Raw genomic sequence first — 26,187 nt, 5'->3', positions numbered from 1 at the left:
CAGCTTCAAGGCGCATCCACAGCGCCACAATTAAACACAGAGGTGCTTCTTACTTGCCTACCTGCTAACGACCGCCCAGGAAACAGATTCCACATGAACTGTGCACGTGGCTACCTCACAGATGCATTACAAGCGCCGATGCAAAGGCTCGACTGTTGATAGCACAGACTTATAACCTTTACCGCCCGTTATGCTCTGATGCAGCACAGCAGGGACTCGAGGTCGCACAGCTGCAAATATGTTTCACTGTAAAACACAAAGTGGACGAGTGACCCCTTGCTGCAGCTGTTCATGTAGTCACATAAACAGGAGCAGCATCTCACATTACCACCGAGGTTAAGTTCTTTCAAACCCAGTGCAGAGCCAGGAAAGCTGAAGGGCCTTGCTCCTTTGCAGCAATGGCATCTTGGCAGCTTGCCAGTAGTAAACTAGAGCTAAGCGCCCTCTTTCAAAATAAAATATTGTTTCCATTAGAAATACAGGCACACCTTGTCGCCTCCAGGCTGTTCTGCAGGTCAAAGGGTGTGGCGTCAGTTGTACCTACAAACAAAATTATGAATATTCCTAAAAAGATCTGCAGTATTTACACAAAATACACGAGTGCATTAAGGCCACTGCAGAGAATTCAGCGACTCTAGCTCCCATCTTGATTCAATTCTTTAACATAATAGCTTAACTAGAACACCTCCAGTATACCACGAAGTCGTGCTGAATACAAGTGCTTACTATGTAAAGTGTGGGAGAAAAGTTGGGTGTGCCAACTTTAGGGGTTATGATGAAAGTACAGTGAACCCACACCGTTGGGGGTTTTACATTTAATTATGATGCTGATTGACAGAAATTCTGAATTTTCAGCAAAATTACAAGACTGAAAAACAAAACATTTTGCTCTAGCCGTCTGGGACCTCACCACAAGGCCTGGCATATCAGAGTATCCCTTTCCCTGCACTCCTGTGTCTTTTTATAAGCAGTTTTTGTTACAACTGGGTCCTAAGATGGCTGCCACCACTTCCTGATTGATGTGCTGGCAGCCATTCAGATCTCAGGAGGAGCTCAGTCTGCTCCTCGGATCCTCCACACCGCGATATTTCACACATTTTCTAACCTTAATTTCTCCAAAAGCATTGAACGGATTTAAACCAAATCACAAAATTCACTCTTAACCAAGATCTAGCTTTCTACTAGGTTTACAGTAAATCTGTTCAGCAGTTTTGGCTCTAACTGTGTCTAAAGTTCCAATGGAAAAAATGAATGGGGAAAACGTGTATTTGGATGCCCCTTTTTTCTTGCCCCCCTCCTCCCAATCAACAGATCACCCCAAAACTTTCCATGCTTGTGTGCTTTTTCAAAGAAAAAAGGTTTTTGGCTTTAGCCGTATTTTTATTACAAAAAAAAAAAAAAAAAAAACCGCACACACCTCTGGCAAGTGTTGAGCAACTCCACCAAAACTAACGTTTTACGAAAATCATGACAAATCAAAAGAAACATGTAGAAGGGTTGGCAGCCAACGCCAGGATTATCGCTTTGCTCATTGAGCCTGCTGTGAATGCTGCCACGCTGATGACGGACAAAGAAAAACGCTAATAAAAACTGGAAAAAGGAGCTTTAAATAGTGCAACTGCTTCTCTTCCCTTTGCTTCCTGGATGACGAGTCACACTGGTGGCTCAGCGCAGCACAGCACGTCTGGGTTCAGGGTGGGCATCGTCTCATTCTTTAAAATATGCTTAAAGTGAGGCTGCATAGATGACTCACGTTTATATTAAACAATAGCCACCCGGGATCATACCAACTGTCTGCCAACAACTCCGACCGTGAAAACACCAACAAAAGAAAGACTTTGTTCTCTTAAAATTGAAATCTGAATAAACTGCGCACGTGCCTTGCCTGGGAGGGCTGCAAATGAGCTGTTCTCCTTAGAATTACACCTATCACTTGTGCCCAACTTGAAGATCCATCATAGTGCTTGCAAAGGACAAGGTATGGTACCAGACTGGATACATTCCTAATTTACCGAAAAAACACAAAATGAAGCACAACACCTTTTGCGCCAACCTCCAGGTCACCGACACTGAGCGTGACCCGGACTTCTTCCGCTTCTCTGCTCATTTTATTAGGAAGACCCTGGCAACAGTAGTTAGGAAGTGTGGGTTTTTCCAGGAATGCAGATACCAGAGTGCTCTTGCATTCTGAAGCCCACCTGGGTAACACTGCAAGCACTCTTAACGCATGCATGGCAGGAAGTGCAACTAGATTGTGCAGGACACTTCAGGTTGAAACCAAGCTGAATTAGGAGGTTTTCCATAAGAATCAAACCCTAGACTTGCAGTTCTTGTCTTTTAAGCCTAAATCAGAGGGACCTTCTCCTCAAACATGCGAAGCCGTTACTGCGTACCTTACTTCTCTACAGGCTATTTTCACATCATATCTCTCGGAATGACTTTATGGCCTCATCATTAGATTACAGAAGTAATTTATATTGGAGTCTAAATAAAAAAATAAAAAATTTAAAGTTACGAAAAGCGCAGAACACAGCGGTGTGTGAAGACATTTTAAGTGCAGCACCAACCATCTAATTATTGCAATATCTTCCAGTGGAAGAGAAAAACACTTTGAGAGCACCTGACTTGCCAATGCAGTAATTTGGCACTGGAAACCCACTACTGACCAAGAACTGATACACTTTGATTCAAAGGAGGAACTCAGATCTTCCGATCAACACCCACTTGTGGTGTCGTGCATCAGACATTGTCATAGAGAGAGCAGGCATGCTTTTCCTAAATAGGTGCAAAGAGGCGGAATATGTAACATCCTGAAGTGTGACAACTGGATAAACTTCTGTGACTTGGGTGTGCACTACAACCTTACTATTTCCTCCTTAAGGCTCTTTGACTAATGTCAGTGAACTAAGCAAGCGCCTTCTTGAAACACGAGATGGCATCAGGTGAACCAGAACATACTGATGGCAGGTCATTTATGTCTTCTCATTTTCCTAGCTGCCACTATACAGTGCAATAACTGTTTAGCTATGCATTAGCTCTGTATTGGTTCTTTTAGATTTACAAAAGCGACAGCTGTGCCATGAAAAATAACTTCTTCAGTTATCAGTGGCATCCCACAAGTAAGTGCAACTCATGCCCTCTTTTTGCGGGCTCACACTGTACGGAAATGCCTCTTCTTTCTATGGCAATCCCCAAGATTTTGGACTGATGCTGTTAGTTCTTCGACTCGGAGTGCACCGAGATCTGCCAAACAGGCCTCAGTGCCAGTGCTCTGACCATTACAATGTGTATGTCTGACTAGCACACCAACAATTGGAATAAGTTACCTTACTGATGAGAAACTATTATATGGTACCAGAAGTACCCAAGATCTGTAAGTTAAAGTGTTCCTCATGGACTGCAGCACTTGTTGTGCCACCACGAGTGTGGCAAATTAAAGCAAGTCTCCCAGTCTGAAATTGCTGGCTGGCAGAGTAGTTTTTCAAACTGCTAACTCCACCTTGCCATTTAAACCAATGATTACGTCCAGACCCTCATTTTTAGTACAGATGAGTCACTCCTGAGGCAGACCCATCAGGCCCCAATGAAAGGGCTGTATAATGAAAAGTGGAACATGTCCTAACAGTAAAACATCCAGGTTGTTGCTTTTGCTGTAGAAAGGTTTGTCGCCCCATTGGCGAGTGCACAGTTACACACTGACAACTCAGTCTTGCTAACTTTTGAATGGGACTATTAAAGTTGGGACTTTAAGTTACAAGACATTGGTGGCCACTTAGGCACATGAAGCTGAAAATGCATACCCTCAGATAGATCGCAACCTGTCCAAGTGTGCATTTAAAAGACAAACAAAAAAATGTATATGAATCATTTTTCACTGCCAACCGGCAACCATTACAACTCTGCCAGAATGAGCAGCAGGCTATCTAACTATCCTATCCCCAGTACTAGGTTGAACAACCCTTTTTAAAGGCACTCAACCCTACTAATATGATGGACCGGGAACCTGCCCCACATGGACTTACAACAGTTTTGCAGTAAGTTCGCAATAGCCACTTACAGGAACAAAAGTGGATTATGTTTTAGTTGTCATTGTCTGTTAAAACGTCCTTCTCTTACAGTCTATTTGGAGGTTCACCACCATCAGAGTTTTGCTTGCTAGAATGCTTCCAATGACCCCAAGAAAATTAAAGAACATTAGAACATATGAACAAATTCTAAGCACAAAAAAAGCTGCCATGTCAGGGTTCCAGCATCTGTCAATAAACCCCTAAGAAACTAAACCAAGCAGCCCACCGCACGTCAATCACACAGACATGGGTTAGATGATGTAAGAAAGATCTGTGGACTATGCACAAACATGAATCCTTATGCCCAAACTCCCTCCGCCCAACTAACAAAATCACAATAATATTGACTTCCCTATTGAATGTCAGGGAAATACCAGTGGAAATGTATTAGACTTAATCTGATTTTTCAAGTGACTGTCATAACACGATAACATAATTAGTGTTCCTAATGACAGTCCTTGCCGAGTGAGCCACTGAACAAAAATGTTCTCTGCCTCTTGTAAAAGGCTAAGTAATGCCTTTCGTTATGGAAGTGTTCAGGCAGCTCTGCCTGTCAGTTCATCGAAATACGTTAACATTTCAGTTAACAAGGAAAAATCCAAGCAGAAATGTTCGGGGAAAGCAAATTATAAATGCAATTCTATTTGATAGTGTAGCTTATACATAGAGAGTACATAATACTTGACTGAGAACCATTATCCGGAGTAGGAGTCTACGTAAACATTTACATGAATGTGTTTCTGCTACATTCATGAAAATATTAAGGCATTCCTGATTCTGTTTCTTTGGTTTTGTCGTCACAATCTAGCATGAATCAAGTAGGCATGCAGAACATGTCCTTCATCGTGGTAAGGATAAATAATACAGACGCGTCACTTGAGGGTTCGCTGTACATGAACAGCAAGAAGGATAATAATTCTGGGCCCTGCAGACCGAGGGCGGTGCTTTTGCACCTTCTTCGACTTTGAAGCTCTTTGTTTTCCTTTCCCTAACATTTCTTGTTAGAGGTAAAAACCCACCCTGTAATCAATTATTTTCTCCCACAGTTGTTGACTTAAGGAGACGTTCTGCGCTCACAACCTGTATTGAATGCTAGCACACTTTGTCTCAGCTTTTTTTTATTTTATTTTTATTATTATAAAACACATTTGCTCATTATTTTTTGAGTGCTGGAGCAAGAAGTGTATAAGACCTCTAGAGTGTTTTTCTTATAGGTAGTTTATGGAGATAAGCATTTTCAAGATCCTTCTAGTTTCCGTTGATTGAATGCCATTCTCTATTTGAGGCTTTCCACGCTGTGGTGTGAATCAATCTGAGATCGTGACATCCTGCTTCTCAGTTTTGTATGTCCTCCTGTAACTTACACCTTCCCTCTACAAACACCAAAGCCTTACACTCTGGATGGCCTGCCCACGGTGGTCACTGTAGACTACACTGTAAAATTCCATAACAGTACAGACCACCAACTTTTCCAACACCCTAACCTCAGACTAAATCTATTAATGTTTTGTTTCAACTGCTTTATTTTATGTGATATTTTCCAATAGGGTTAGTCCCACATGGGCCAAGGTACTCCACAGAGATGCAAGATTCCAAGTGTCCTCCATATATTAAGTTCTCTTAAGCCCATGTTGGCCCAACAGTTCAATCTGCATAGAAAACAAAACAAGTGAGTAGTTTTTTTTTTTTATGATGGCCAGAGACTAAATTACTCTTGCCAATGTATTCACTGACATGCATCCATGACACATTTTTGTTTCCATCCTGGGCACATCTGCATGTTGGTCCTTGGAGCCCAACACACAATGTATGTTTCTATTCAAGGCACACACACACACACCTATAACTGTTGAACACAACTTTGTCATTCTCCCATAAGAAAAATGTAAGTATTGCCCAGCAGCTACTTATTTAATTCTAACCAAGTTACCATACTCTTTCCCTATTATCCTCAAAGATTATTTGATTTCTTAAACACACGAAATAATTAATGCTTCGTGTGCTAATGATTTGATTCTAGACTTACCCTCTTTGGGTATACAAATAATTTTACATACAGTATATAGGCACAAAGGAAGTGGCACCCATTGGGTACTGGGAACAGATCTGCATCACAGATGAAGCAAACCATCACTGAAAACTGAAAGGACCAAATTGGGGAGTGTGAGGAGGTGAGGAATGGTATGATGTAATGATAAGCAAAAACGTGACCAATCTGCAGTGCATATTCATGGTAAGAGGGAAACAGAAAAAGAAGAGACTCTGTGGGTTATGGGAACGGAGCAAAGAATCTTTGTCATTTTACACGTGTCGAAGAAGCAGACTGCCTCAGTAACTCTACAGCTCAGAGTCAGAGAGAGCAGAAAGAAAATCAGGCAGCCCCAGGAGACGTCTGGATTTGGGGACCCTGAAATGCTCATATTTGTTGCTGGGGGTTGGGCAAGAGTTACACCCAATTTATAGCTTACTGCATGGAATTTCTTATAGTGCAGTTTCCTGTTCTTGGAGCTTAAATGAAAATAAAATTGTATTACCCTGCACCTCAGACAAACCCTGTCGCTCACCATCTTCAGGAAGAACCCCAAGATGTAGCTCTTCAGGTTAAGGCCCCCTCCCCTCCACCCCCAGCGCCTTGAGACCCTCACAGGTGAGTAGCTGCGCTTTACAATACTGATTGATGCCTAACAGAAATTTAAAAAGCAAAAAACAGATTAATGTTAGTCTAGGTGAAAGGGGCCCAGAAGAACGACTTTAGGCTCAAAGCAGTATGGTTTTGTTTTAAAACGGATGAAACAATTTGGCATTGCATAGGAGTCCAAAAGGGGTTTCATTTTATTTCTAAACCTAGTTAGGTCAAGAAGGGAAAGCTTCCGGCTTAGCACAGCGTGGTTTTATTTTAAACATGTTTAAAAAATTGCTGTCTGAAAGCTGGAACCACTGCCAAACTCCAGAAGAGGCTGCAACGCATCCAGAACGCCTCATCATAGATATCCCCGCCACATCACAGACCACCTGAAAAACCTGCACTGGCTCCCAGTCAACAAGAGAATCACCTTCAAACTGCTCACCCATGCTCACAAAGCACTGCAGAACACTGGACCAGAATACCTCAACAGACCACTCTCCTTTTACACCCGACCTGGCATCTCCGCTCCGCCGATCTCGCAACTGTCCCACGCGTCTGCAGAACTACAACCGGCGGTAGATCATTCTTGCACGTCGCCACCAACACGTGGAACACTCGTCCCACCCACCTGTGCCAGACCAAAGACCGCCTTACCTTCAGGAAACTTCTCAAGACCTGGCTGTTCGAGCAGTAGCGGCACCTCCCTCCCCCCCACTGCTTTCTCCTTCCTCCCCTCCTCAGCGCCTTGAGACCCTCACAGTGAATAGTGTGCTTTACAAATCCCTGATTGATTGAAAGCTGGGAATGGTTGACTACATGCACCCCAATTACCTTGTCCCTCACTTTTTAACTTCTGGATATGGGACTTGGTCGTGAATAGATAATGTCCCAAGCTTTTTAATGACAGCTGTATCATCTGGGTCGGAGTAGTTTCCAGTAGTGCTGTATTGCCTGACTTAAGGGTGGGATGTCACAATCTGTCCGGTGTTGCTAACTTTATCTTCTCTAATTGCAATTGTGGCATATTTTCAGCTTAGATCAGAAAATTTTACAATTGTTACTAGGAAGATAGGACATATAACAACAATGTCCTCAAACTTTAAAAGCCCAGCCCAATAGGGTACCAAAGCACAGATTCAGTGCCCTGGTCTCGACCTTATGACAATCAATTATAACAGTGATGCAGCCCTTCATAAATTTTACTCCCCCCCCCCCCCCCCCGTCCCCGATATTGCTGTTAGTCTCATTTATAGATGATATTGTGGGAAGAAACTGATTCACATTAGAACTCTCCAAATACACGGATATCCGTTTCCATCAAAGTAGTGTCATCCACAAGGCTGGACTCATATTCCAATTATTATTAAAATATACGTAAAATATTTAAGTGACTACAAGATGAACTATTTCAAATTTAACACTGATTTAATATCAGAATTCATTGCACGAAAGTTAACACAAGGACGAATGCAACAAGGTGTTAAAAAGTGCGTAGGCTGGCAACCAAAAGGGAATATGATTGTAAAAGTGCATCTCCACAGGAGGCTAATAAAGAAAGTCAACATTAAAGCACACATGGCTTGAATAAGGTCAAAGGGTGACTATGGCATTCATTCTTGTCAATGTAAGAAAACATTAACTCACTTCCCTGAAGAAACCAGGCCTCTGAAAGTGATTCGTAAAATAAATCACGTCTTTCAGTCTATCAAATAGGAACCCTCAATGTGTGTGAGAAACCACAGTTTCTTACCTGACAGATGTGTGCTGCCCTTAGAATCAACAAGTGGGTAAGCAGAAATTAGATGGGATATTTTGTTTTCAAATGGCCAGCGAAGAACACAGCAGATTTCAAAGGCAGTTTTATTCCCAGGAATATTCAGACTTGCTCCTCATCAGAATCTGAAATGCGTTTAATTAAGATCAGCAGGATAGCTAAAATCAAACTCCGGTGACCAAATACAGCCCAAGAGAATTTGAAAATTACCAATTAGGTATTATCTCTTGGTCCCTCTCTGTTCCTAATTACAGAGACTCCACAGACACTTTCCTAAGCCTAAATTCCTCTCCCTCAGGGTTCATATAGCTTTGGCTTACCTGGAAACAGCCTGTAATGTACCAAGCTTCACAATCATTTGAATGAATTGCCTGAGGCAGGTGGGAGGGATAAAATGATCGGCACAGGGAAGTCTGGACTCGGAGTAATGACATTACCAATAAGTAATCTATGCATTGCAAGACAATACAGCACACCCCCTTTCAATAGCGGAACAGCTTTGACGAAAGACAACTTTCTAACCCTAGGGGCTTTCCTACCATAGTGCCTTGTGCGCTCCATTCTAACGGATCATAGAAGACTACAACAGACAACAAGCTGGTCAACCACCCTAAAATTAACCATCAACATATGAGGACTGCTATTTTCACGGGAGACAGCCGTTTAATTCGAGCAATATAAAATGTCTCACATTTAAAGTACTAAAGATCAAAAGCAATACGGGGTTTGAGTGACACCTCTTTCGAAGATAGTGGTTGAAGTCTACTGCTACCAGGCCTATAACATATTACATTTTTCCCCTCACATTGCATATTTTTCCACACAAGAGACTGCCATTTCTGCACGGTTCCAATACTAACGCGTCCAGACTGAGCAACAGGCGCCTGCGTAGCATGCACAGAAAAAATAACATTCCCAACATCCGAGCAGTGACGGAGTTTTAGAGAAGCAGCATCTCTGCACGCGTGTCGGTCTGCCCGTACCCGCTGGAGGCCCCTCCAGGCCTTGGATCCAGCCCATAGCCAGAGCTTTGGTTAGGGATCCGACTCCATAAATTATTCAGATCGTCATGGAAACAGAAAAGAAATGTTACACTGACTCACGCACTGCCCGGCACAAAACCAACGCAGCCCTTCCCCGCACCGGAAAACGATGAACTCTGATAAACTCGACAACTCGGTTTGAAGCAGGTACTGGATAGTTAAAATTAGAAGGAATGTTGGATGAGCACGTAGGAGACATCAGACAATACGTCACAAGCCAGGGAAAATACAGAAATAACAGCAACTTGTAGACTCAGCACAGTGCGATGGCAGACTATGTGAGAACGCACCTTATCTGACGGAATAAACTAAACATCTCCGGTGGTAGGCGGGGCTCGAAAGCAAACCTCATCTGTCTACGGCGAAGCTTCGATGCAGAAAGACAACCACTTTAGTCTCTAGCAAGGACGTACAATGCTGTTCATTCCTACATTAACTACGCTCCGCTTTAGTTAGCAAAAAAGTACTTCAAAACCATCTACTGAATCAAGTTACCTGCACGTAGAAGCATGCATATGCCAATAATTCAGGCGCACCGACTTTTTCAGCTCCTGTATCATCTACATGCGTTTTGATGCTTAAACTTTCAGGGATATGAATGTGTGCGACAACTGTGAACATCTTTACCTTTCTGCGCTATTGCGGATCTCGTTGCATTCTACTGCTTCCACTTTAATATAAAGCTATTCTACAAACCCTCAGTATAATGTTCCGTGATGCTTCAAGAAACCCTAAACAATTAAAAACAAAACAAACAAAAAAACATATAAGAAGATGGGAGCAGATGCCAACTAGCAGACAAAGGAGAAAGTAATTGCTTATTGGAACCCTGGTTGAGCGCACCTGACAAGTGCGAACACAAAGTAAAACACAAAGAAGAAAAAGAGCCGGTGCATACAAAATGTATCTCGCAGGCACAAAGATCCATCGGCATTAAATGGAAAACCAAACTGAAAACCAGTGGCCCATGAGCAGACGACTGGACCAGAGACATACAAAGGTGGCAGTGATCGAGAGTTCTCATCACACAAAGAAGGTGTGGCAAATGGGGAGCGGGCAGGGAGACAAACATCCTAGTTCACTTAGAGTACTTGTTACATTATCATCCACCTTGGAGATTTAGATGTAACCCCCTTATTTGTTTAGCATGAGACATCTCTTGCTGTAATTTTGTTTACTGATGTAATGACCTGCCCTGGAGATACTTATGCGATCAGCGTACTAGTGGTTTGTTCTCTTCTTTGGCTCTGGCTATTTTTTGCTTGAAAAAAATCGTAAAGATTAATAAAAAATAAAAAAAACAGACTGGCTTCCTAGGCACAGAGAAGTATAGATGAAAAGACAGGAAGCATTTTATGCTTCATAAGTCGGTACAGTAGGTACCAAAGTAAACTGCCTCAAAAGTAGACAGAAATTGTAAACAAGCTGTGAAAAACCTTATATGTTTATTGTATTGTACAAATTTGATGTGATGGGAAATTGGGAAGGCCTACAGAATTGAGTACAGTTAGAGGTCTTTACTTGTAACTTGCAAATACCAGTTGTAAAATGTCAAAGTAAACTAGCAGAAAAGATTTCAATGGAATTCAGTTATTCTCACAACATCCAAGGTGCAGTGTTTTTCAAAGTAAGCACACTTAAACATCTTACTCAAAAATTAAATATACAAGCCCATTGGCTCTGCGTTTCACTGATACGAACATCCTCAACTAAAAGGAGAGCTTAATACTGGATAGTAAGTGGTCCCAACCACTGAACTGTTTGGAATGCATCGTTCCCGCTGAAACTAACAATTTCAATAAGAGGTATCAAAACACTCGATTCAGCCACAGCTACTCCCCCGACTATTACTGGCTACCAACTCTGCTACCAAACCCTTCCAGTAAGCACCTTCACCTGATTTTTAAAGGCGAGAGAAATATTTAGTTGACTGTCTACACACACATCCTTTCCCTGAATCAGGCAAGAGGCGGTGAGCAGTGGTCGTCTAACTGTGGTGTAGGTCCTCTCAAGATACCAGGGCTGTGAAATATAAATATATATATATATATATATATATATATATATATATATATATATATAGTGCCCTTACGCAAGAAAGAAGGCTGGCACTTCCTTAGTCATTTCAAAAGAGTATGAAGACCCCCAAAGAAACAACTTGCAAAAGTGAACATCTTTGCAATATTTGAAGACTGTGCATGCCTCAATTATAATTTTACAAATTGGAATTATTGTAAAATGCAACACAGCACATCACTTTAACACGTCCTTGAAAATTCTCCCTTCGATCTCACTTGGAAAGTTTAGCTTCTGTTCAATGTTTTACAATATATACTTAATTGTAATAAGTAGAAAATCGCTTCTGAATATCCGTTTTTTGTTTGGTATCGTGGTCCCAACAGTTAACACAATTACCTTAATATAGTAAGTAATGTTTAGTACTTTTAGATCACTTCACAGGGATGGAGGGGCATATAAACGTTCGAAGGCACTTGCTTTGAAGGATGCAGACGAAATGTAGCAAGACGGCGCGAGAGGAAGTGGCATGCAGATCTCACTGTAGCGTCAGAGATGCAACCCTTGGTAAGACAACGCAGACTTCATAATGGCCGACAAACGAGGTGTGCGGCACAGTTGGACAGGGTCACCTGCGGGGCGTCAAGGACACTTCAGGAGGCACATGCAGACAAAAGCCTCTCCATCAATCACTTCTCAACAGCTGTTGCTGCCATAGCCCCCCCATCTCTTACAACCAACCCAATACCCCGTGCCCCTGTACCCCTATCCACTGCGAAGCAACAACGAGCCGGAGTGAAAGTTGAGATGGCAGCAGAGCCTGGGCACCCACTTCAATGGCGCTTGCAGAACACAGGGCTGGGCGCAGGGGGCGCGCTCCTTCCCTCACTCCAACTATAAAAGTCTGAGGACTCTGGGGTGAGGAGAAGGACCACCGCCCTCTGCTTGAACCCCTCCAAACAGGAACCACCTGTGCCATGCCTGCTGCTGGACCAGAGGAGGGATGCTGCTGCGAGGCTGGCACCCTCCGTCCGAGTCAGACATGACATGATGGAGAGCGGGGACTGCCAACACCAAAAATGACAGGGTGATGTGAGGGGTGCGGAAGGCTAACCTCACAAATCTAGCCCCGCTGGAGTGATAGGACATTAGCTCTACTATACAACCCCTTCCCACACACCTGCCTCCTCCAACACCCTCTCATCAGATGCACAGCGAGAGCATCACTTCTTCACCTGTCCAGGTGCGCGAGTTCCGGGGCTCCACCCACGCCACCTCCCCGGGGGCGGTGCCCGCGGTCCCACACCCCCCGTGCACCCGTTCTGCGGGCAGCCTCTGGGCCGCACCGACCCGGCCCGAGACCCCACGTACCTGGGCAGAAGCGGAGACAACGGCCCGCGCGCGCTCAGCTCTCCTCGTGGCTGTGAGGGTGAATGACCGCGAGTAACCCGAGCCCTACTGGGAAACGGAAACCCGGGCGGGCACGTCATCTGATTCGATGTTTTTCTGCCCAATAGCGTGGCAGGGAGGCGCGGCCGCAGCCGAGCCCCCTTCCTCTCTTGTGACAGCGCATTTCCGCTGACGTCACGGCTCACGGAGCTTGGCAGCTGCCGAGCGTGCGCGCGGGAGGAAGTCATGCTTCCATGCGATCAGGGGAAGCGCGTGTCGATCCTTTTCACGTGTCAGCATGATGCAGTAATTACCGTAAATATCAGCTTGGGTCAAGGCCCAACGGGAAACCAAAATCGGGCCCGCCAAAACTATTTAAATAAGCCCCTCACTTGCAGGAGGCCTGACTAGATTGGAGCCACGGGGGAATCCTGGTACTCCATGCTATCCTTAAAGCAGCTTAATAGCGTGCAATTTACAGGGGTAATAGCAGAGCAGCAGAAGTACCAGTTTCGGTCCTCCACTGGCTACCGGTGTAACACAGGGACGGCGACAGACAGATGCGGTTTAACCTACATCACTGCTACCTGAGTCTTGCAACAGACAAACTATCTGTTAATAGCCACCTTATTTCTGTGAGGGAATATTGTACGACTCGTGTTTATTTGCGTGCTCTCTATACGGACCCATTATACTGCATTTTCTGTCACCTCATAGTGCTTCCAGATCCGAAAATGATGGAACGAGTGAGAAACGCACAATAATAGGGTAGGCTAGAACCAAATACGGAAAGTGAAAGGCAAGGCCTAGCAGGACAATGTTATGTGTTAATAGATTTTAAAAAAACATACTGGAAAACGCGGCCCCTTGCACTCAGCTCAATTTTATTAGACCGTCCCCCTGAACTGGTGATGTGGGTTTGGGGTGGCGTAAGTCACAGCCTTTTGGGAGGGGGGTTACAACGTGGCGTGTTCTCAGGAAACAACATTGTTCCCCAAACCCAAAAGATAGGTCGAAGAACCCAACTTTGCAAAATAAACAAAGACACAGACACCACCATGAAGCTATCGGTGTCAAGTGTGGATCAGCTGGGCAGCAGGAGACCCTTGGACGAAAAACACCCGCTCTGAAAAGACATAGTTTCTGGAGTTCATAGTTTAACCTCATCTGACTCAGGACACGAACACTGATGCATTGAAGTCCAGGATTTCTTGGCGGCATCACAGCTAGCTAGCTAGTTGGTCCATCTTGTTGATGTTCTGGATAGTTTGTGGTTAATGTCCATAGTTCAAAAAGGTGCAGCAGGAGCGTTCCTGGAGTCTATTAACAAGCTTGCTATTGTTTTGTTTTGCCTGACTCTCAGAACAGTCTTAGAGGGAATGGGACATTTGTTGACAAGCCTCAAAAGCCCTCCTCTGGTCCACCTCCAACTCAGCATCCTGTGGTGATCGTGATGTAGATGTACTGAGAGCATGGAATAACGTGACATCATGAGAGTGATGTCACGGTGTTCCGTGTTCCAAGGTGACAGTTGTAAAGCCTCAGAGCTCTGTGCCCCTTATACTATCTGTATGCTTTGCCATGAACTCTTTATTTATAAATTAAATTTATTAAGGAACGCCCGCTGTTGTGGAGAAGTCATTTCAGAGGCGACGAGGATCAAAAGGAAGCTCTTTCGGATACGCTAGAAGTGGAGAGATCGGCCGTCTGATACTGAGCGTTTCATCGCTTTCACGTGAGCAGCTTCATTTTTTAAAATTATGAGTTGCACTGCTGGGGGCACAGAGCTGGTTTCGGTGCTTCAAGAATTTAAATTTTATTTTTGTCAGGAACGTTTCCTGGCTCGAGCATACCCGCTCGCGCAACGGCACCAGCACACGCAGCCTCACACAGCTCACTCGCGTGCCTACACGAGCGCGTGTACCTTCATTTGACACATGCGCGTCTGCACGAGCGCGCGTAGCTTTTCTTTGTACACGTGTCTCGGAACGAGAGCGAGTGTTTTCATCAAAGCCCCTGTTACTTAAGAAAGAAAAATAAAAGAAGGGAAAGAAGAACAAAAACCTACCGGACCTGATTTTGGTGTCACCACCGACGAGTCCTTGTTGTTCATCGAATGCTCTTCTTAAAAAAAAATTGGCAGTAAATATAGAAGAGGTATCCAGCCCTTAACTTTACAGTGGAAATAGAAGATGGACTCATATATGAAGCTCATCTTTTTGGTTTCTTTTTCAGCCATCTTTTAATTGGTGTTTTGCTTGAACATTTAAAAAAAAAATAATAACAAGAAGTAATACAGAGTACAAAAGTATTTTTTTTTCTTTTCTCTCTCTTTCTCTATTTATTCCCAAAAAATAATAATATGCAAAACGTAGGACCTCCAGCACCTTTTCTACAAGATCCTGGTGATCCACCTCTTGAATGGAAGTTGTGGCTACGCTAGTTCAAGGCATATATTGGGGCCATAGATGGCCACAAATTTAGACCAGAAAGAAAAAAAAGTTTATTGTATTATCATCTAGGTGTTGAAGGCCAGAACATTTTTGATCATCTTCCGGCTTATGAATTGGCTGAAGAAGAGGAGCTGGATGAATTTGAAATGGCCGTTGCCCAATTAGATAAATATTTTATCAAAACAAAGAACATTGTGGTACATCGATACACATTTTTCACAAGATCACAAAACTCCAGTGAGAGCATAGACACTTCTATAACTGCTTTGAAGTTTTAGCAGCCAAGTGTGAATTCGATAACTTTACTTCACAACTCATTAGAGATCAGTTAATAGCCAGATGTCATTCAAAAAGAATCCAAGAGAAATTACTGACATGCAAGGATCCCTCGTTAGACAAGGCCATTGACATTGCCAAGAGCATTGAATGTTCAATGGAAGATGCCAAACAACTAGAAGCATCTATGTCTAAAGCTACCATTTCTGGAGCAGTTGTTAATGTGCAAAACAGCAACAATAAAAAACAAGATTATTTTGAGAAAAAAGAGGACAACGCTTCAGTCAAGAATAAATGTAATCAAAAACCAATATGTTACAGATGTGGTTCTTCTACACACGTGTCATCTTTTAAAAACTGCCCAACGATTCATCAACAATGCAGAAATTGTAACAAAACAGGACATTTTGCGAGAGTATGTAGAAGCGCCAAAAGGAACAATGTTCATTGTGTATTGAGCGATGACACTGAAAGCGTTACGGGTGAACAAATGAATGAGTATGTTTTAGTGGTCAAAGATGTTGCCAATATCAACAAGGTTGTCAATGATCCGGATATTGAGGTAATGATTGACAGGACAAATATCAAATTATTAGTTGATACTGGGGCTAGAATAACCATTATAGCACAAGACAAATATAAGGAATACTGGATTTCTAAAATTCTCTGTCCTCCAGATGTAGCCACGGTTGCGTTTGAAGGCAGCAAGATTGATTTGCTGTGTTATTTCTGGGCATCATTGACTATTTTAGATAAGAGATTACGAGGAAAAGTCTATGTTGCCAAGAAAGGCATCAATGTTTTAGGACTACTTCATCAAGCTGAATTCAATCTTGCAATCAAGCCGGGTCGAGACAAACCTGTGGTAATGGAAAGAGAAAGTGCATGTCCTATTAATGAGGGTAGTAATTTGAAAGAGATCTGGCAAGTAGCAAAACATAACGCTAATTTGTGTGGTCTACGGAGATCAGACAAAACAACAGGATTAGGGAGTTGCAAGTGGGTGATTGGGTAAGAGTGAAAAACCCGGTATTAGTTAAAAAAGGGCTATCTAAATTCAAAGAGTCTCAACAGATACGTGAGGTACGTAAAAATGCGGTGATGTTACCTGATGGGAGTTGGTGGAGCACTTCACGCATAGCTTTGGATCCTGCTGTAAAAAAAGAGGTTAAGGATACTCAATCCAGTAGAATAAGTAAACCGGTTAGTGGTTATCACAGAAGTAGAACGAGTACTAGAATTTGTCACAAACCAAAGAAATTTCAAGATTTTATGACATATTAGTGATATTCATATAACACACATTACGATGTGTATTTTGTGTCACTGTAAGTTAGCGGTATTAAAGTTATGTAGTAGTAGTGTATTGTTTTAATTCTGTTTAAAAAAAAAGGGTAAATAATGTGGTGATTGTGATGTAGATGTACTGAGAGCATGGAATATTGTGACATCATGAGAGTGATGTCACGGTGTTCCGTGTTCCAAGGTGACAGTTGGAAAGCCTCAGAGCTCTGTGCCTCTTTTACTATCTGTATGCTTTGCCATGAACTCTTTATTTATAAATTAAATTTATTAAGGAACGCCCGCTGTTGTGGAGAAGTCATTTCACATCCTTTAGTCAAGCAGGGCAAAATCCACCTCTCGCTTGTGGAGGCTTATTTTCCATGATCACTACGTCACTATGTGTGGGCTACATTGGGGTTGCATGTGCACTGCATGTGTGTTGCTGCAGGGCTCTCAATGAGCCACTACCTAGTTCCTTGTAGAATGGTTATGGTCAAAGCATGTAGAAGACTGAACTAGGATACACATGGATTGAGCAGATTTTCACAAGTCAGCTGTTGCTTCAAAGTGTCTCAGTTGCTTCTTGTTCTTTTGTGTGATGCAAATGCTTTGAGTTCGGTCAAGTGCAAGTTGCTCTGCAGGTGATAATGTTGATGCTTTTTCAATAAAACTGGCAGTATGGTAAAAACAGATGGCCAAAACTTTATGACTGTTGTCAATGGCTGACCCCAAGCTCCGAGGTTATTCCATGATCTGTCAAGAATTGGTTATTTTTGCATAGATGCCATGGTCTCCAAGGCAGCAGGTGACAGTGTCTGGATGAAACGCTGGGAAGCTAGGGGTAGAGACTATGTTCGCGCATGAGTGTGGCTTACTCACGTTTCTCCCACTAGGCCACCCCCAAGCCATTGTAATGGCACATCAGTGGACAACCAGTCATTGGTAGATTTCATCACTGTCAGTAGAACAAATCGGTTACCCGGTTGGTATTCTGGTGTGATCAGACATGATCATGATGCTGTGGCAGGATTCATCTTCTCTTCTACACAGAATTAGTCATCAGGTTCTCCAGTATAGATCAGTAGGTTTTCCCTTCTCTTCTTTCTTCTAGTTGCTCAGATTCACACTTTCTTTGGGGAAAGGCCAACAGGGCCTCTGCACACTCAAGTGTTATTATGATCAAGCCAACGTGCTGTTTGGTGTGGTTGGATATCTTTGCGATACCTGGATTTAATTTCCTCGGTTCCAGGTTTGATCCTTTTCCTTTTTACAAGGGCAAAACAGCCTGGTATAGCAACCGTACTGGATGCTGTCCCTTTGTATGAAACCTTTTAGTACTTTGGATCTGTGAGTGGAGGTGTGTAGCAGCAAGGAGCTGCCTTTTGAAGCAACAGACCTAATGCTGTATCACTAGGTACCAGTGGCGTATGTTAGAATGTGCCTGCCTCATTGAAGTGAGTGGTATCCAAAAGAAGAACGTAGTCCACACTTCAATGGTTGAATTCCTTAGAGTTTAATCCAGAAAGTATTTACAAGTAAATAGGAACTCCAACCTGCTCCTTAGCCCACCAAGTTGCCTCCAACCGTCGAGCAGAGAATGCATCCCCAAATTCCAGACAGTGGAACAGTCAGCAGACCAAGGGGAGAGATGGAAGATACCAAGTGCAACAAACACAAATAGATAAATGAAATACACAAAACATACTAATAATAAATACGAAATATGGAAAAGAAGAGAACCTTGATGCTACACAATTATACAATACTACACCATCCCCCTCCCCAGAAAAGAAACAAACAATTTTTTTTTTACAGAACAACAATTCTATTTAGATTCCAAATACGTCCATCATCAAGTTTAACTGCCCCTTGAACACCTTTACAACTTTATGAATTCTGCTAAATTGTGACACACCAAATTTGTGTTTCTCAGGTAATGTAATCTTAACGCTATCACCTGCTCGTACAGTACTTTCCTTCACAGATTTGCGAATGTCATACATTTCTTTCCTCTTGCTTCGAGGATAACTATCTTTTTCAATAGCTTCTCTCTTGACAGCTTCCTTATCAAGATCTGAAGCAAGATATTTCTCCACCCATAGGGAATTGATTTTGGTATGTGGTACACGCTTTCTGAATAATATGAAAGGAGTCTGACCTGTACTAGAATGTGGAGTAAACCTATATTCTTCCACCTTAGACTCAACTAACTTTTCCCAATGATCTCCCAGCATTTTAGCACACTGTATAGTCTCCTTTAACGTTCTATTAAAACGTTCCACTATGCCATTTGTCACAGGATGATACAACGCACATTTCTTGTGAACTATTCCCCTAGAGGAAAGAAAATCACACATAAATTTTGAGGTAAATTGAACCCCATTATCTGACAAAATAACTTTAGGATTACCTTCTCTGCTGAAGACCTCAGAAAGAAAATCTACTACAATTTGTGAAGTAACTTCTGAAGTGATTACCACCTCTGACCACAGAGACAACATATCCATAAGTACTTACTTAGAATAAGACCCTGAAGAAATGGGCCCCATAATATCGATGGAAACTTCTTCCCAAACATCTTTTGGGATTTCTTTAAGTACCATAGGCTGAGTCCTGATTTTCAAAGTTTTATCAGGTAGACGACATTCAACACACTCTCTAACTTTCCTTTCCAAAGCAAGATCCATTCCAGGCCACCAATATGTGGTCCTCATCATTTCCTTAGTTTTACTAATGCCTTGATGACCTGAATGAGAAAGATCAAGAAGACGCTCACGGAGGCAAGATGGGGTTACTAATTTACTTCCCCTCAACAACAATCCATCATGTATCCACAGTTCATTCCATATTTTTTTAAAAGGCAGAACAGAACTATCACTGCTGCTCCTTAATTGTCCAGACTTGAGTAAATCTGTTACCTTTACCAGTTCCTCATCCTTAGCCATCCCTTCTAACCACTCCTGTTCCAAAACACACCCATCAGTTATAGCACAAACTTTCACTTCATCATCTGTCCACCACGACGTTCAATTCGTATCATGGGTCACATCAACCGAGCTCAATCTAGATAAACAATCAGCAGTTTTGTTGTCACACCCTGGGACATATTTTACAACAAACTGGAAATCTTGGAGCGCTACCACCCACTTGCAGATATGAGAAGATACATTATCTAGGCCTTTTTTCTAAAAATCTCTCGCAAGGGTTTATGATCAGAATGTACTTCGAAACATATACCCCAAAGGAATTGTTTGAATTTTTTAATAGCCCAATAAATGGCTAACGCCTCTTTCTCAATCGTGGAGTATTTAAACTCCGTGCCACACAAGATGTGTGAGGCAAAGACAATGGTGATATCCTGATCATCTCTCAATTGTTTTAGCACACAGCCTTGTCCTTTATCAGAATCATCTGTTATAAGATAACAAGGCAGACCAGGCTAAAAACTACTAGGGGATTGGGCAGATGATAAAGCATTCTTCAAATCTTGAAATTCCACCTCACACTCTTTAGACCACAAGAATTCAGTATTCTTCTTCAGTAAATCTCTAATAGAACTTGACCTTTTTGCAAAATTGGGAATATACCTGTCATAGAATTCAGCCATTCCTAAGAACACTTGACTATCACTTTTGTTTTCTGGTGTGGACAAATTAACAATAGAATGTACCAAATCACTTTTTGGCCTAAACTCCACTGCTCGAAACAACATGACCTAAGTATGTAATCTCAGACTGTAAAAATTTGCATTTCTCTTTCTTTAAAGTTATACCCTTAGATCTGAAAATACGAAGTACATCTCTTATTTTTCTCTCATGCTCTTCTTGTGTATCTGTGAAGACAAGAACATCATCCTGGAAGAAACAAACACCATCCAACCCCCCCCCCCAATATCTCACTCATTAGTCTTTGAAACACTGCAGCCGCTGAACAAAGACCAAACAACATCTGGTTGAACTTAAAAACACCAAAGGGTGCAATGAAAGAAGTGAGGAATTTAGAATCTTCAGTCAATTGCACTTGATGATACGCCAAAGTCAGATCAATAGTAGAAAAGAACTTCGCATTTCCCAAAGAACTTATCATTTCTGCAATGTTCTGTTGCGGAAACTTATCTTCGACACCCTGTCTACTAAGGTTGTGAAGGTCAACACAAAGTCTTACATCACCAGAGCGTTTGGTTGCTACTACAATGGGGGCAATCCATTGTGCTGCCTCCACCTCTTCAATTATCTTATTATCCTTTAGTCTCTGAAGTTCCAGCTTTAATTTCTCTCTTAAACTTATAGGAACATTTCTTAATTTGCAGGCAACAGGTTGAGCATCACTCTTCAACACGATTTGATGTTTATAGCCTTTGATGCACCCAACACTAGAATTGAAGACATCAGGAAATTCAACCCACAAATTGTGTTCTAGATCCGACACCTTCTGTACTAATACTTGAGGTACAGCATTTGGGTTTAAAATGATCCCCAGTTCTTTCTGATGAGGCCAACTCAAAATAGTGCCTCCTACAACAGGAACATAGGTTTTACCAAAGGTTTCATTTTCTTTAAATCTGATGCACGCATCAAAGTAACCCTTCAATTCTATGGGTTCGCCACCATAGGAGTATAGTGTCACATCAGGGTCCTGTAGATCTACTGTCCCATCAAAATATTTTTCATAATCTCTTACTGAGACAAAAGATAATTTTGCACCAGAGTCCATCATCATGGAAATAGATGTTCCATTGAGTACGACAAGATCAGTTGGATATTCACAACGAACGGCAGAAACACAGTTGACATCATTGACTATCTGTAAAATAATCTCTTGGTCCTCATTGTCACAAGTTACTTCATTAAGTTTTATATTGCTTTTGTTGGTAGATCTACAGCATTTAGCAAAGTGCCCTTTCTTGCTACACTTGTTGCAAATAACATTAACTGCTGGACATTCTTTACAGTTCGCTAAATGTGTTGGGGACCCGCACCTGAAGCATACTGCTTTAGGCTTGCTCTTGGGATTAAAACTAACTTTAGATTTCGAATCTTCCTTACACATAGCGCTGGAAGCTTTGGATTTCTTTAAAGTCTAACTGCAAGATTCAGAATGTTCAATTTGTTTAGCAACTTTCAGCACTTCATCCAAAGACGTATCACTTTTGGACCAAAGTGCTTCTCTGATCTTGTCACCCCTGCACTCAAGCATAAATTGGTCACGAATACGTTCTTCAGTATTTCCTCCAAAATTGCAGAGGGCAGCTAGTTTACGAAGATTCGTGACATAGTCCTCAATCGACTCTTCTTCAGACTGTTTACATTTCCCAAAATAAAACCTTTGAAGAATAATGGAAATTTTGGGTAGAAAATGCCTATCAAGCCTGAGTAGTGTTTCCTCAAAATCATTCATGGGCACGTCTCGTACAGCTCCATCTGAATTTGAGATTGCAGGTAAGGTCTCTAGAATTTCCTGGCCTTCTGCTCCCAAACAATGCTGGAGTACAGATGTTTTTCTTTCTGTAGATAGGTTGCTTCCACAAACTTTCAAGTAAGTTAAAAATACTTTTTTCCATTTTGGCCATGGAATTGGAGGTTCACCAGGAACAGACAAAAAGAAAGGTGGTGGAGAAATGTTTTGCATATTTGCGTTACAGTAAATAAAAATTATTGTCCTTACAAAAAATATGAAGAGGTACTGTTTAAACTGAAAAACAATCAAAATTGTATGAATACAAATTATTCCTAATATTTGTATTCAAGGTGGGAAACAGAACACCTCTGAGTTAAAAGACACGAGTAAAAGAATGTTGCATGGCAACAGTAACAAGCTCGTGAACAGCTGCTAAAACAACACAGCAGCGCGAGAGGGAGTAAACGCGCGTGCAAGCGGCAGGCACAAGTGAAAGAATGTTGCTTAGCAACGTCAACAAGCTTGCGAACAGCTGCTAAAAGAACACAGCAGCGCAAGCGGGATTAAGCGCACGTGCAAGCATCAGGCACGAGTGTGAGAGAGCGCGTATGAGAACGCTTTCCTACAAACAACATGAACGTGAGTAACGTTGTTAGGCTGTAACGCTAACGTAATTAAAACATAAACAGGATTAAACACGTTCAGCTGCTGTCAGTCAACACGGCAGCGCTGAATTGTAAAATAAATGTGCCGTAACGCTAACACAATAAACGCATTCAGAAGCTGCTAGGCAAAGCAGCAGCGCTAACGCTAACGAAAGAATGCGCGTGATAGAAAAATAATAGTTGAAGCTCCCTACTCACAGAGGTTAGAAAAACGAAGGGAAAAAAAACAGAGAGGTTGCACAGTACCTTTCTAGTTGAAATGAAAAAAAATTGTCCTTAATGTTAACTGTGGTTGGAGTTCCTCTGTTCCTCTATAAGACACAGCACAATGTAGATTTGGCATCCCATCCTTGTCGCCAAGTGAAGTGAGTGGTAGCCAAAAGAAGAACGTAGTCCACACTTCAATGGTTGAATTCCTTAGAGTTTAATCCAGAAAGTATTTACAAGTAAATAGGAACTCCAACCTGCTCCTTAGCCCACCAAGTTGCCTCCAACTGTCCAGCAGAGAATGCATCCCCACATTCCGGACAGTGGAACAGTCAGCAGACCGAGGGGAGAGATGGAAGATACCAAGTGCAGCAAACACAAATAGATAAATGAAATACACAAAACATACTAATAATAAATATGAAATATGGAAAAGAAGAAAACCTTGATGCTACACAATTATACAATACTACACTCATGAGCTGGGACCAGTCCTGCTCAGGCTTTCGGGTGCAGTCAGGTGGGTGTAAGGGATTTCTCTCTCAAGTCCAACTCAGAGACCCATTACACAGTCCATAGGTCAGGTTGGAGGGAGCAAGCCTTCTAGAGGCAATCTCTTCCATTCGTTGAGGGCCATACTGTGGTTTTGAAGTTGTTAGGTGGCAGGTGACTGTGGCATGCTGACTTTCAGAGTTAGCTGTTCGGCCTGTCAGAGTTGGTGCATGTTATCATCAGGTGAGGATTCAAAGGCTTGGCACTTTAAGTCCAGTGGAAGTGCATTTCTTTTGAGAGGCACCCACCACTCTCCCTCTCTTTTCTCTCTCTCTCTCTCTGCTGCTCTTGCGCCAGTATGCTGGTGTCTTTGAGGTTTAATTTCACTGTCTTCCTTCATGAGGGTCACTTTAACTTCACTTGCAAGTTGAGGTGAAAGGAGGGGCCTGTGGAATGATGCAGCCACTGAATTGCAACAGTGTAGAGTGGTAGATGTGGTGCTGAAGCCTTGAAGTGCTGGAAGACTGGTGGAGAGGGGAAATACACTCACTCAAATGCGCTATCCTCTCAAGGTCATTGTAGTGCCTTTCGTGTTCTACAACATTATGGTGCCTGGTTGTTAGGAGCTAGTGCTGGGTGAAATACCTTCCAGTGCTAGGAGAAGTATGGGCCAACCTCCAGGCACTTGGGCAGTGGAGTATGTAACAGCATGTGTGCTTTAATCCACATGGCCGTTTCTTTTCACATCTTTGGAGGCCTATCATTTCTTTTCACTTTTTGGTGCCTGGAAGCAGGAGTGATTGTAGTTAGATTAACACCATAGGTGCTTCTCCTCAGGCCCCGACTGGCAGCTGGTGAATAGCCATACAAAAATAATTAGCGATATGTGTGGAGGCTAGGTTTGTAGTGCTAATGAATGTGTTGTTCAGCTGTGAATAGCTCTTTCGGGAAGAGCCTTGTTCCAATGGTCTACTGATTTCAGTTTGTGTTTATTTTCTGGGAAGTTTATAAGAACAGTTTGATGGTGTGGTGCAGGGCTTAGGTAACAGCTGGGTTCCATCCTTGAACCTATCAACTTTCACATGCTTTAATTCATGACTTCCACTGGCTGCTTCTCTGTCCAGGAGCAACCTGCTGTTTCTAGTGAGTCTAGCACATCTCGGCACATCTCGGGGTGCACGGTGCCTAATGTGTTTGGGTGCGTCTTTGTTCCTCAGCAATATGTCTGAGGAACAAGACAGGTGAAAGCAGGTCTGGCTGTGTCTTGTTCAGACACTGCACAGCTCTTATGTCATGTCCATCATGGGCCTGTCTTCTTGAGAACAGTTTGGCAATAGCTCCTTCTGGGTAAGGCACTGGTTGTTCTGCCAACCCAGAAGGTTCCTTAGGACAAGATTAACATCCGACAACCTGAATATCGGGGTTCCGGAGGTCTTTTCCGTCGGATCTCTTTCATCAACTTACAAATCCAAGGGTGTTCCCCCCGGTACATCAGTAAGGGGAGCATGACCCACAGGGATGGGCAATCTGAAGGAATTCAGTGTGCGATAGGCTAAGCCCGACTGGACCAGCTCAGCTAGAAGTTCAGAATATCTGTAACTTCGGCCACAGTTAATTCCAGATGTCTCTCCAGACACCAATGAACCCATCTTCCCTCTGCTGGACAGTGCCTCTTGATTGTACCTGAAGGCCTGGCTTGTTGGATAAAGTTTGCAGTGACCTCTGAAAGCTCGTTGGCTTTCAAGCATCCCCAGAAATCCTCCAAACCTTTAGCCTTAGGTGACATTGCAGAACTAACGGGTACCCCTTAGTAGCCTTGTAACATGTTGGGTGATAACAGCAATTCTATTGGAAGATCCCAAATTAGCTCCATCAGAGTCAGTAACCAGTTTTATGACCCCCAAATTGGTGTCACCAAAACCAGTGATGCTTTCTGATGCCTGGCTAGAGCTGCTACTCTGGGAATCATCATAAAGGAAGGAAAGACATAAAGCTGTCTGATCGACCAGTCTTGAAAGAAAGCATCGACCACTGTCGCAACCAGATCCAGACACCAACTGGCATAAAGGAGCAGTTGATTGTTCAGTCCAGACGTGAAAAGATCCAAATTGAGAGACCCCCATCAGTCTTTTAGAGCTGTGAAGATTTCTGCAATGCATATGGCAGTTGCTGTTGTCTGTGACGTATCTGGAGTTCGAGTCTGCCACTTATGTTTCTGGAATCCTAGAAGGTTATCTGCCATTACCAAGATTTATCTCCGTAGGCAATAATGCCAGAAGTCCTTTTCTAGGTCAGACAGGGTCTTTAATTGCGACCCCCTAAGTGGTTTATGTATCATACCACTGACACATTGCCCATCCTCAAGAGAATGCAGCAGGAGACTGTCTCTTGTTAGGGAGCTGATTGGAAAGGATTCCCTCAGGAGTTCCAAGCAGTTGATGAGCGAAGGTTCATTCTCCATTGGGTTCCCCATCCCACCCTCCCAAGGAGATGTTGCC

At 42.7% G+C, this 26,187-nt stretch overlaps 1 protein-coding gene across 2 annotated transcripts in view; it reads right to left on the bottom strand.

Moving 5' to 3' along the window:
* The window catches only part of ACSL4 (acyl-CoA synthetase long chain family member 4), a 173,273-nt gene extending 160,257 nt beyond the window's left edge, over positions 1-13,016 (bottom strand). For both annotated transcript variants that reach the window (XM_069211456.1, XM_069211482.1), the window contains exon 1: positions 12,898-13,016. The gene's annotated coding sequence lies outside the window, so the exon portion shown is untranslated. The remainder of the gene's footprint in view (positions 1-12,897) is intronic.
* Between the last annotated feature and the right edge of the window lie 13,171 nt (positions 13,017-26,187).

The sequence above is a fragment of the Pleurodeles waltl genome, chromosome 2_1 (assembly GCF_031143425.1).
Source record: "Pleurodeles waltl isolate 20211129_DDA chromosome 2_1, aPleWal1.hap1.20221129, whole genome shotgun sequence".
Lineage (NCBI taxonomy): Eukaryota > Metazoa > Chordata > Amphibia > Caudata > Salamandridae > Pleurodeles > Pleurodeles waltl.
The sequence above is the reverse complement of the archived record's forward strand: the minus strand, read 5'-3'. Positions and strand labels throughout refer to the sequence as shown.